Below are 12030 nucleotides of genomic sequence, written 5' to 3'. Positions count from 1 at the left end.
CCTGGGTGGCTCAGTCCATTAAGCATCTGCCTTCGGCTCAAGTCATGATCCCAGGGTCCTGGGATCAAGCCCCGTGTCAGGTTCCCTGCTCAACGGGGAGTCTGATTCTCCCTCTCCCTCTGTCCCTCCCCCCTATTCATGCTCTCTCTGTCAAATAAATAGATAAAATCTTTCAAAAAGAAAGAAGGAAGGAAAGAAAGAAGAAAGAAAGAAAGAAAGAAAGAAGAAAGAAAGAAAGAAAGAAAGAAAGAAAGAAAAGAATCATTGAGCTTCTGCTCATCTTCTGCTTCTGGTGTATAAAGAATATGACTGCCTGATGCCCAGCTTCTGCTTCTGCTGTGTAAAGAGTATGACTGCTTGAGACTTCTGCACTGGAGGGACACATGGAAGCCTTGAGATAACATGTAAAGATCGTAATGTCCAACCAGCCCCCAGATGGTCCAGCCCCCAGCCACTGTTAAGTCACCCCTATAGAGACCCCAAGCAATGTTTGAAAGAAAGAAAAGTCATCCCCACCAAATCCCACCTGAATAACAGGCTCTAGGCAGATTTGCATGATACTGTGTTTTCGAGTGGCTGGCTATGCATGGATAAGTGGAACAATAATAATAACTGTTTACCTTTCCTCAGTGGTTCCTATGTGCCAGGTTCTTAAATATTTAGGTATTTATTTTAGAGCGAGAGAGAGTGAGAGTAGGAAGAGGGACAGTAGGAGAGGGAAAGAGAAGCAGACTCCCACTGAGCATGGACCCTGATGTGAAGCTCTATGTCATAACCCTGAGATCGTGACCCTAAGATCATGACCTGAGCCAAAATCAAGAGTCAGATGCTTAATTGTGCCACCCAGGTGCCCCATCTATGTGCCAGCTTTTTAAGAGGCACCATCTCATTGATTCATCAAGCAACTCAAGAAATGACTCTTCCTATTATCCCCACTGTAGGCATGAGGAAACTAAGAATCAGAGAGATGATGTCACATGCACAAGGTCACACAGTGTCACATGCACAAGGTCACACAGCTAGTAACAGAACCAGGACTCTTGGATTTGTAGCCACCACATTCTGTTGCCCCTTGATCATGCCGTGAGAAACAGCAGGCTAACCCCCTTCTGGAATTTGGCCCCAACCACAGAGTTCCTGTCTTAAACAGAACAGCAGGACCCACCCTACTCCAAAGGGGAGAGTTTATTCACAACCCTCTGAACAAAGTTAAGAGAAACTAACTAGCAATGAATGGTCCAGAACCCACTGGAAAATCTGGAAAATACTCTCTATCCCTCTTAAGCCTGCAAGCCTGGTTATCAAATGGGAAGAAGTGAAGCTGCACAGAGAACTATAAGAGATGTGGATTTTCTTACAGGAAAGTGGCCGCGGCAAACATGCCACTTGGAACAGAGGGAGCCAGAGGAAGAAATACCCCAGCCTCTTTCTGCCTCCTCCCTCTCCAGCTGGTGCCTGCTATTGGCTAAACCCAAATAGAAGCCTGAGGTCACGGAAGCACACTGAGGCAGCCCACACTGCCCAGAGTCTTGGGCAAAGAGCAGAGTGGAGGAGGTACAGAATGGACCTGGGCAAATAATACAGCTCCAGCAAGTCATGTTTTCCCTATTTCCCACACTTGGTACAAGTGGAAATTAGACATTCCAAAAGTCAGATGAAAATACATGAACTATATTGTCCTCCTGGGATTTATAGAGTAACTAAACCCCAAACTCAACTCCATTGGCTTCTGTCACCTTCCCAGAGCTCATTTCCAAAAGGAAATAACACCTGCCCCAAATCTCCACCTGCCACGGCCACCTCTCTGAACCTCCAGCTGCCAGGGGCTGACAGTAAGTCACAGAAGCGTACTGATTTCTCTAGGGAAAGATGAGCGAAGTGAATGCAGAACTCCTCCATGCACAGGATGAAAACCTTTGTGTAGAAGGCAGATGGGGTGAGCTAGACAGGGGGCAGGGGAAGGTGGGATAAAACCCTGCGGCCTCAGACTTTTCCAAAGCAAGGGAGAGATCTGAAGAATGTAAGTATCCTGAATGCAGTCAACAGTCAATGAAAGAACTTCAGGACTTTGCATTTGACTTCATTATATGCTTTTTGATTTCCTGGGCAGGAGACAGCTATTAATTAGTTTGTGTTCAGGTTCATCCAGCTTTTCATTCATGGACTGATTTTTTCCCACTAAGAGTTTAAATTTAAAATATCACTAACAACAACAAAAGAGTCACTAACAAAAAAATAATAATAATAAATAATAAAATCACTAACAACTTGGACAATTTAGTGCCCAAACCCTCAAAGGTCAGGGAATTATAACTAATGAAGAATATGTTTGACTAATTTAATTCTACAAGCAGCTTATTAACATATCAAAAGACTTTAAAATGTGCACCCTCTTTGACCTTAAAATTTCCTGTCTAACATATGGCTTTTTTTTTTTTTTTGCCCTAAAGAAATAATTATGAATGTGAACCGAAACACAGTTTAAAAGGTGCTCACTGAGTTATTATTCAGGTTAGCAAAGACTTAGAACAACCTAATATTTAACAGCATGGCATTGGCGATAATAACAACCACAGCGATTATCGTGTTAAATATTTAGTGTTTCGCATGTGCCCAGGCCCTATTCCAGGCACTTTGCCCGTAGTAGCTCAATTTCATCCTCACAACAACCCTGTGAGTTGGTAGTATTATTTGGACCGCTTTACAGGTGATGAAACTGAGGCACAGGGAGGTTAAGGAACTACTCAAAGTTGCACAGCTTGTGAGCACAGAGTCAGGTAAGGTCATGCTCAACATTTGCCAGGCCCTGGGACAAGAGAAAAAAATTGGAGGCCTACAGACCATTTGAAAAGTGATCAATATAGCTAATCAACTGTCAAGTCCTCTGTTTTCTATCCTCAAGTATGGACAAATACGTGAGGCTGGGCCTGAATGCTGAATCCTTAGATTCCTTGGAGTTCTGTGCCGGGATGTGGGGGTATGGGGTCAACCAGCCCATCTTCAATACCTTACTCCATTTCTCTTCCCACCCCTGGCTCCATCCCCCATTGTGAGAGGCTGTCTGCAGACCTGTGTGTGGACAGGCCAGCCAGGCATCCCAGCCTCATTCAAGATCCCTTCACTTGTCCCAAGCTCCAGGGCGTAATCCTGGAGTCCTGAGATTGAGTCCCATATCGGGCTCCCTGCATGGAGCCTGCTTCTCCCTCTGTCTATGTCTCTGCCTCTCTCTCTCCCTCTCTGTGTCTCTCATGAATAAATTGAATAAATAAATAAAATCTTTAAAAAAAAAAAAAAGACCTCCACCTTGAACCGTGGCCCCTGCCATCACTCAGAACTGTGAGTACACACACTGGAAGCATAGGAGTTCCTCGGGAGGCCACGCCCAGATAAAAACCAGCACAGGCCCTAGAAGCATATCCGTGGTTGCCAGGGCAAGAAATTCTGAGGTCTCAGTCATGGTAGTGTGGTCTGAAAGGGGACACAGATTCTACAAAAGTGCATCTCCTCACCCCGGAGACTACTTACCCCGTGGAAGGGGATGGTGGGGGTTTGGGGAAAGACAAGCCCAGGATCCTCTCGAGTGTGGCTTCAGAATATACATTCCCTCTACAGAAACATAACAGAGGTATCCAAGCCAACAGTTGGATCCTAGTAATCTAGATCCAGAGCCTGTCCACTTAACTAAAGTGCCCCTCAGGATGAGATTCCCTTAATAAATTATAATACACCCATAAGGAAATATACTATTTCGCCATTTAAAGATGTATGTATATGGTACGGAAAGATATTCCGAAAATTTTATAGGTAGTGAAAAAGCAGGATATAAAATTATAAATATATTATGATACCTTTGTGGGAAACATCATGGTTACATACATTTTTTAAAAATACATAAAACAAAACAAAAAAAAAACAAAAAAACAAAAAAAATACATAAAACAGATACAAAAAATGTTAATATAATTTGGCAATTATGAGATTGGGGGTGATTTTATTTTTAATTTTCTTATCTGTATTTACTGCTTCCCAAAATAACAGGAACTACTGAATTATTAAAGAGAATGAAGTATAATAAAAGTTATGCTTAAAAATGACAGGCATACTTTACTTCACTGCCCTTCACAGATACCACGGTTTGTTTTTTACAAACTGAAGGTTCATGGCAACCCTGCATCAAGTGAGTCTATTGGTACCATTTTCCAATGGTATTTGCTCATTCATGTCTCTGTGTCACCTTTTGGTAATTCTCAGAATATATCAAACTGTTTCATTGTTATTATATTTGTTACAGTGATCTGTGATCTGTGATTACAACTTGCCAAAGCTGACATGATGCTTAGCATTTTTTAGCATTAAAGTATTTTTTAAGATTTTATTTATTTATTCATAAGAGACACACAGAGAGAGACAGAGACACAGGCAGAGGGAGAAGCAGGGTCCCTATAAGGAGCCCAATGCAGGACTCGATTCTGAACCCTGGGATCACAACCTAAGCCGAAGGCAGATGCTCAACCACTGAGCCACCCAGGGGTCCCAGCAATAAAGAATTTTTAAAATAAGGTATGTGCATTGTTTTTTAGACACATTGCTATTGCTCACTTAAAACACTATTATGTGGTGTAAACATAACTTTTATAGGCACTAAAAAACTAAAAAATCCATTTGACTCATTTTATTGCAATACTCATATTAATGTTGATCACCATGCCTGCTGTGTATATGCCTGAATGCTCTTGCCCACCAGATTACAAGAGACCATTTAGACCCTACAGGAAACACCAAGAGGGATAACAGCTCAGAGGGGTGGTATATAACACACCATATGTCAGGAAGCACACTTCCTGTGCACACAGAAAAACCACATTTCCCCAGCTTCCCTTGCAGCTAGGTTGGAGTCATATGATTGCATTTTAGCCAATGCAAAGTGAATAGAAGTCACTTAAGCCATTTCCACAACTGATCCCTAAGCATATTCCATGTGTCTCTCTGATCCTCTCTTCCCCTTTCCTGATCTCAGAGGCCTTGCATTCCAGAAGACCTGCCTACAAAACGGTGGAGGCCTGCCTAATCTACATCATCGCTGACCCAGCAGGATGGCCAACATCCTGGTTTGTCTGGGTTTCAGAAGTTCTGGGTTTCAGGGGAGGCAATTCTGAGGTCCCAGGAGAGATTGGAAATGGGGCATACTGATCACTTAAATGAGTAAGAAATAAAGTTATATTCTGTTAACCCTCATGCATCTTTAGATTAGCCTGATAGCAGTAAGGCCTAGTCCTTCCAAACTCCTATCAGGAAAAACTGAGTACTTAGAGGCTGAATATTCCAGATGAATGCTTTCTTCCAGTACCATGTGTACCCTTGTATCCTGTGACACTATCCTCTGATTCTCCGGACAGCAGTTCTCTGATCTGTATCAAAGAGACAATACAACCTGCCCCCAGTGGCATTGTGACAGTTAAGTAATATGTAGAATATGTAGTTGTGAAAAAAAATCTTGGTAGCTGTAAATTACTGTGCAAATGTGCATTTTTATCATTATTATCGTGACTATCTACTTTGTTGTTCTGGGTTAAATACTGAAGATGAAGACAGTGTTTCCATCCCCAAAAGATGGAAATGTATGTGGATGGATCGAAGAAGAATAGCAAGATGGGTATATAGACAAATTAATAGTTAATGTAGTAGGGTTTTTTCTTTCTCATAGTTTCTGTCACCTGGCATCATTTGAAAAACTTCCCTCTATTATTTTTAAAGATTTGTTTATTTATTTGAGAGCAAGAGACACAGAGAGCAAGTAGAGAGAGAGGGAGACAGGCAGACTCCTCACTGAGCAGGGAGCCTGAGGTGGGGCTCAAACCCAGGACCCTGAAATCATGACTTGAGCGGAAATCAAGAGTCAGATGCCTAACCGACTGAATCATCCAGGTGCCCCAAAAAACTTTCCTCTATTTAGAGAATTTGCCACGTTATAAGCCCCTCCTTTAGAAGATACTAGCTAGACTCATTTTTCCAGCCTCCCTTGCAGCTAGACATTTGGCTTAATCTCCACCAATTGGATACTTCTAACATTAAAAAGCAAGCTTGCATAAAATCCATCATTTTGTGAGGGCAAAAGTGAAAGTGTCCACATTTTAAGGTGAGCAGAGCCTCTAATATCTGGGGGCCAGTGTCATTGGTAAGAATCGCAGAGTGCGTGCGTGAGCTGCAGCATTGGTAGCAACAGAGGATTTGCAAGTTTCACTGGGGCATCATCTCAGGCTGCTCTGGATGTCACTCTTGGTTGTCTAGGCTAAAAGTGTGATCTAAGACACTCCTGGAGATTCTGTGAGTCACCCAGTATCTTTTAACAAATGTATGCTCTGCTTAGGTCAGCCAAATTGGGTTGGATAGCTTGCAACCAACAGTGCTTATTAGGTAGATAGAAAGACAGCTAGGTGGACAGATCATTCTACCCTCTGGCAGATAACAATGAACCCCAAACAAAATTTTAAAAAGTAATAATAACTGCTTGAAGGCATTGGAGGGTAACTAATAGCAGGCAGCTTCTGGGAAGAAAGGAACTGCACTGGGTGAGCTTCCCATTCATATCGCTTCTAACCAAGAGCAATCCTTGATCTGCGGCAACCCAAAAAAGAAAAATCCAGAGGGAAGTGCACCCCTCTTGTGTGTATCAACTCTGCCCTGATCTGTAGACAACCCCTAAGCATGTGGAAGGGGACCTCAAGCAGTCTACTGAATGAAGGCTCATAGCTGCTGCCTACTGACAGGGGCAGAACCTTGCAGACCAGAAAATATACCAGACTTCAGAATTCCCCAAGGCAGCATTGACAAGGTCCAGGAGACAATGCAAAGTCCCTCAAGAGACGAATGAGCAGTTTTACCTGAAATAGGTCTTTCTTCTTCCATTTATTTCACTAATACCTGTCGGGCTCCTCTCATTTGCCAATCATGCTGAATGCTAAGGACATGTTATGAACCCGGCTCTGTTCACTCATTGACAGGTTATCTTGAGCTCCTACTGCTCAAACACTGTGTCCACTACTCTGCTAGACTGGAATAGAGAACTTACTCATGAGGGCAAGTGCCTTACCCTCATGGAGCTTTTCTTTTTTACAAGAAAGCTAACTATTAAATAAGGACACAATTAATTCATATGGAGATGCATGTGATGAAGAGGTTCAGGAGAAGGAAAGATCCAGCACTCTGCCCAGTCTGTTCCAATCCCCAGGGAACTGGAAGACGTGTTCCATCTTGTTAGCGCTTGAATGGAGACAATTGCGCTGAACACATTTTGGCCCTTTTGCTCCTTACTAGTCATCCAAAGGCCCTGGAGCTTTTACATTTGTGCCTTTCACACATTCCTTTGTATTAAGAGTTTTTTTTTTTTTTTTCTTAAAGAAAAAAAAGCACAGCATCAGGAAACACACACACACACACACCCCACCGCCACCACCACCACCACCACCCTTTATTCTTCCAATGATTACATAACTCTGAGAAATCCTTCCAAGACTTGCCGTGTAACTCGACCAAACCTATAAACTTCTTGAAGCTTAGTTGGCAAAGAAGTCTATGCCAACAGTACATAAAACCCTTCGTGGCTGGGTGTTCCAGCAATCTGATTTCATATAAAAATGTCTGGGCCTCTGAAGCCTGCTTAACAGAAGCTGCTAGCTTCGACATCAGTTCTCCCAAACAATTACAAATTGGAAATTCTCCCTGGAAAAGTAGGGTCATCATGGGGAGGGGAGACGGGGAGTGATGCTGACAGGGACCCGGGCAGTAGGGGTGGGAAAAGAGGTGTAAAGTCCAGTCGTGAGGATTGCTTGGGGGAGAGAGGGATTATTTGAAGGAAATTACACCGGAAAATGTAACCTCGTGTAGGCGGCTGATGGTAAAATCAGTGTTTCGTGTGGGCAAAGTGGCTGGACTCAGGAGACAGAAGGAATTGAAAAAAATGAATTTTGAGTCAGAGACTGCCAGGCATCTTGGGTGGTAGACCAGGGGCATAAGGTATAAACATTGGAGGAGAAACAGAAAAGAGGTTTGGGGAAGAGAGAGAAGCCTAGTGTGAAGGCACGCCCAAGGCTGCGTTCTCCTTTGTAGAAATAGCAGCCTGTTGGCAGGGGCCCTCTGGACCTCAGCTGCCTACAGGCCACCCTTCCTTTCAGCCTCACTAAATTCCGAGGACTGTGGGAAGCCACCGTGGGAACAAGAGAGGAGAATGTCCTGCCAGAAGCCGAAAATGATGACACGTTGCCTACCCCTTCCTCCAATACCCGACCCAAGCGGTGTCGATGGCACCATCTGATGAGGGCTGGGTGTGGGCAGAAAGCTACCCATTTGCTTCGAGACCCTCTGGCTTTCACACAACCAGAGCAGAAAGCAGAAGCGAGACAGCTGGTCAAGGATAAAACCAGAGAGGACTTACAAGATGAAAGGAAGGGAATGCTAGAATTCCATAGGGAGACCCAGAAACCATTAGATATTCGCCAAGAGCCTCTGTGTGGTTTCAAACTCCCGAATCTACCGTCCCCTACCCAGACCTGCCTGCTGAAATATATAAACGTCATGGCTTGGCGTTGTGGGCCTATGTTCAGAACGCTGGAACCTGGATCCTCAGGATTAGCCAGATCTGTTGGATACTAAGGAGCACGGATCCAGTAGACGGGTCCTGGGAAATTAGACCCCCTGCCCCATGGGGGCTTCTGTCTAATTGGGAGGAAGAGCAGTGAACACACAGAGATGTTGGCAGGAGGGGATTATTCTTTTCCTTCCAACTAGAGGCAGGCCTCAATAAATTTTTATGCCGAGTGTAGAAGGAAACGTAATAGGTTTTCTGTTTTGGCTTTTTTAGATAATTTTTCAATGTGTTGAGTAGCTAATAATTACAATACCCAATAGCCAACATAAAAGCACAAGACAGTATGCATAGTGCACTACCATTTTTATTTTAAAAGGAGAAAAGAGAATGCATTTACATATTTCCTTGTATGTGCATAAAATATTTCTAGAAGGATATGTAAGAAGCCAGTGTTACAGAATGGCTCTGAAGAGAGAGGAACTGGGGAACTGGGGGCCAGGGTTGAGACTTTCCATTTTATTCCCCTTTTCACCTTGTGATTTTTCAACCATGTGAAGGCTTTTCCCATTCAAAAATAGTCTTTAAAATAAGTGTCAATATTTGTCAAGGCCTATTGTGTGCCAGGCAGAGCACCCGAGACTGAGATTTAGAGGTGAATACTACACAATCACTGCCCACGAATATCCGATAGTCGGAGAAGAGGTGGTGGGTGTACTATTAGCTACGAAGCATAGCTAAAGGGTGGAGTGCAGATGGGCTGTGGAGTGGAATGGTGGCCAGAGAGTCTGACAGAGGAGGGGTTCAAGTCACAGACCCGCATTAGGCCTGGTTCATTCACTTAGTTGATGAGTGAGCTTAAATAGGTTGTTAAACCTCTCTAGACCTCGGTTTCCTTGCCTAGAAAATGGGAACAATAGTGGTAAAGGAGGGGGAAGAGGAGGAAGAAGAGAAGAAATTATACTGCTGGTGGTGATGATGATGATGATGATGATGATGATGATGATGAAGGAGGAGAAGGGGAGAGGGAGATGGGAAAGAAGAAGCAGGAAGAGGAGGAGAAGGAGGAAGAGGGAAACAGTCTCAATGGATTGTTGTAGGGATTAAATGAGATAATGTGCGTAAAGTGCTCAGCACAAGATCTGACCCAAGACACACAGCACATGGCCATGACACACATGACACATGACATACAAGGCCATGATTAGTAAAAGTAATATTAGTTGTTATGGCAACACTGAGAAGAAAAGACTCAGAGTGACTAATTCTGGTCTGGGAGATTGGGGAAGTTTGATGAGGATGAGGCATATGAACTGGTTCTTTTTTTTTTTTTTTTAGATTTTATTTATTTATTCATGAGAGACACAGAAAGAGAGATCAGAGACACAGGCAGAGGGAGAAGCAGGTTCCATGCAGGGAGCCCGACGTGTGACTTGATCCAGGAACCCCGGGATCACACCCTGAGCTGAAGGCAGACGCTCAACCACTGAGCCACCCAGGCGTCTCGGAACTGGTTGTTAATGGATGAGTTGGATTTCAGCATCCACACGAAGACTGTCAGCAGGCAGCACAGTCCAGGCAGAGGTTTGGAGCTTCGTTGCTGCTGTTGCCTTTCTCTCTGTTGGCTTTGGTCCATATTGTGAAGCTATGAATCACATGGGAGGAGAGGTGAGGGAAGAGAGGGAGACTTATATTGGAAATGCTAGGTCATGAGGCACCTTGAAGGTTGTAATAATGTTTTTCTTGACTCTCTCTGTCTCTCCATCTTAACACCTGGTCATCCTCTTGTCAAATCAAATCCATCCACACTTTTGTGGAGTGCTTCACGGGTGCAAGACACACATAAACTCACTAGCTCTGCAGAAAGTGGATACGGTGCTTTTAAGGTCAAGAATCATATCATATTTCTTCTTTTTGTCTTTCATAATAACTTGGGAGATAATTCAATATCTGTACAGCTTATGTGACTGTTGATCAAGTGTTCTACTACCTGGATCCAGTGTATCCTGATGGAGGAATGGTAGGTTGAGCTCTGTGTTCCCTTTGTTTCGTTTGTTTTGGGTCTGTGTGTGTGTGTGTGTGTGTGTGTGTGTGTGTGTGTGTCTTGGGGAGAGAGATACCTTTGTGACTAGGATTTGCCTTAAGATACTGGGTTACAATAAAAATTGAATGTGGAACATATTATGTTGGGATAACATTTTATTATGGGTGTTTATTGCTCTGGTAGTAAATTAAGGAACACTTTGCTGGCTTGAATGCACAAATAGGAATAGTTACTACATATTTTAAGGATGCAATCTAAAACATAAATTTCTTATTTTCCTCTCAGGCATCTAATCCAGCTGACTGGACAGTATCTTGAGATTCTAAAGCAACTTCTCTTTAAATATCTCTTGAACTGTAGGATCATGACATGGTGATGATTAAGAACTACACGGTTAAGAAGTCTAGTGAAGATGTACAAGACTCGGACGCTGCAGGATAATACCTGATTTCACATTTTTATCATCATGACAGTCTTGTTTCCTCAATGCCTGATTTCATGTTTAGTATATATTAACATTCTGAATGTCTTAAATTTAAGTCATGAAAAATGCTAATTTTATCTGCTTTCTAAAATCTTTTTTAAATATTTTTTTTAAACAAAAGGAGGATCTTTCCGATTGATGATAGCAGTAACAAAGATTGTGATACAGAGGATGATGATGGTAAGAAGGTTTGAGAACACATCAGCTGAATATTCACAGGTCTTTCAAGTCTGGGTTCAAATCTTACATCTGCCATTTACCTGCTGCCCACCCTTGAGCAAATGAGCTAGTGTGTTCTGTTTTCTCATCATAAATTAGAAATAACCCTTACTGCTTATTAATGTTTCACAGAGATGACAAAGAGGTCACTTCTTTGGACTGACTCCAACTCTTCAGTGGAGGCTTCCTGTAGAATTATCTTTTAAAAAGCATTCAAGGGAGAACCTGGGTGGCTCAGTGGTCAAGCAACTGCCTTCGGCTCAGGGTGTGATCCCAGGGTCCTGGGATCGAGTCCTGCATTGGGCTCCCCGTGGGGAGTCTGCTTCTCCCTCTGTCTATGTCTCTGCCTCTCTCTCTTTGTCTCTCACGAATAAATAAATAGAAAAATCTTTTTTTAAAAAAGCATTCAAAGGTTAGTATAGGCTCATGAGGAAAGAGCTCAGACATCAATTAGTGATGTCTGCCCTCAGTACAAGAGGGAGAAAGAGCCTTCCAAAGGCCCCAGATCTACTAAATGTGGTGTCAAGAAAGGCAGTTCTGACAATGTAAATAATTCACACATTATTAACCCAGAAGCAATAAGGATTTCCACATGATTTTCCTGGAATTGTTTCTCTTCAAAATTATATAGATAGATGGATAGATAGATGAAATATATATGAATATGTAATCTATATCTGTAAATATATATGCATATACAAG

General features: G+C 42.9%; 1 long non-coding RNA gene across 2 annotated transcripts in view; it reads right to left on the bottom strand.

The window, feature by feature from the left end:
* LOC112676609 (uncharacterized) overlaps positions 1-12030 on the bottom strand; it is a 38469-nt gene that overhangs the window by 14057 nt on the left and 12382 nt on the right. Inside the window, exon 4 of one of the 2 annotated variants that reach the window (XR_003146616.3) lies at positions 9125-10226. The exons of the other annotated variant lie outside the window; for it this stretch is intronic. This is a non-coding gene — a long non-coding RNA (uncharacterized LOC112676609). Of the gene's footprint in view, positions 1-9124; positions 10227-12030 lie in introns of those variants that run through there. 2 annotated transcript variants of the gene reach the window in all.

This window comes from Canis lupus, chromosome 26 (genome assembly GCF_003254725.2).
Source record: "Canis lupus dingo isolate Sandy chromosome 26, ASM325472v2, whole genome shotgun sequence".
Lineage (NCBI taxonomy): Eukaryota > Metazoa > Chordata > Mammalia > Carnivora > Canidae > Canis > Canis lupus.
This window is presented reverse-complemented; position numbering and strand designations above follow the sequence as displayed.